Genomic DNA, 1,040 nt, shown 5'->3' with positions numbered 1-1,040 from the left:
GATAGAAGAAAATAGAATAAAAATGGAATAATATATGATAGAAGAAAATAGAATAAAAATGGAATAATATATGATAGAAGAAAATAGAATGAAAATTGAATAATATACGATAGAAGAAAATAGAATAAAAATGGAATAATATATGATAGGAGAAAATAAAATAAAAATGGGTCGTGGAAAATTGAGTTTGTTTGAAAGAATAAACCATTTTGTAAAAAAAAAAAAGTTGCTCTGTTAAGGTGTAAGACTACTATAAGCGGAACAAAAATTGAGTGCAACTTAGAGAAAAAAGATGCATTATGTTGAAGTACAGATTTAAATGCTGGGATAAAGACTTTTATTTAAGATAAAGAATTTATTTGTTTCCCAGCTTACACTATATTGAAAAAAAATAATTCAATATGAAATACAGAATACACGTAAGTTACAGTTATACAATCTAAGTATAATATAAATAATACGAGTAGTACAATTAAATTAACAGTTTTATAATTTATAAAATGTCTCCCGTTAGGACAGGGAGACCTCTTCCTGGTTGTTAATATATTTGTATACAATTTCCTTATATTATCCTTAATTCCTTATCATCCCATTAAGGGATTTGTCTTGATTTTTAAAATATTGTCATTTATTCTTCCTGAAATTAATGTTTCACTATAGTATAATATAATAGAATATATATTTTTTCTGAATTTATCATCAAATAGTTTCACAAAATTTCTACTTTATTAAAATCTAAATAATGATTATTGTGTATGCTATGTTTTGCTAGTGCTGTGGCTTTTATGATTTAGGGATTTTTAATGTTCATTTTATGTTTTTGATTCTACTACTTAAATATTATGTATCTTGCTATGTTCTAGTAGCAGATTATATATCGGGATGCCAGGATAATCGCTGAAGGCAATTATCCAAAAATAAGTTAATTAATTGTTTGTAAATTGAGTCCTAAAAACTATTATTATAATTGGATTCCTTTCCAAAGGCTGTTTGTGTGTTTACCAGTTTACCAATTAAATACCTTTATATTTATAAAATGT

The sequence above is a fragment of the Halyomorpha halys genome, unplaced genomic scaffold (genome assembly GCF_000696795.3).
Source record: "Halyomorpha halys isolate HHAL.00 unplaced genomic scaffold, Hhal_1.1 Scaffold153.1, whole genome shotgun sequence".
Lineage (NCBI taxonomy): Eukaryota > Metazoa > Arthropoda > Insecta > Hemiptera > Pentatomidae > Halyomorpha > Halyomorpha halys.
The sequence above is the reverse complement of the archived record's forward strand: the minus strand, read 5'-3'. Positions refer to the sequence as shown.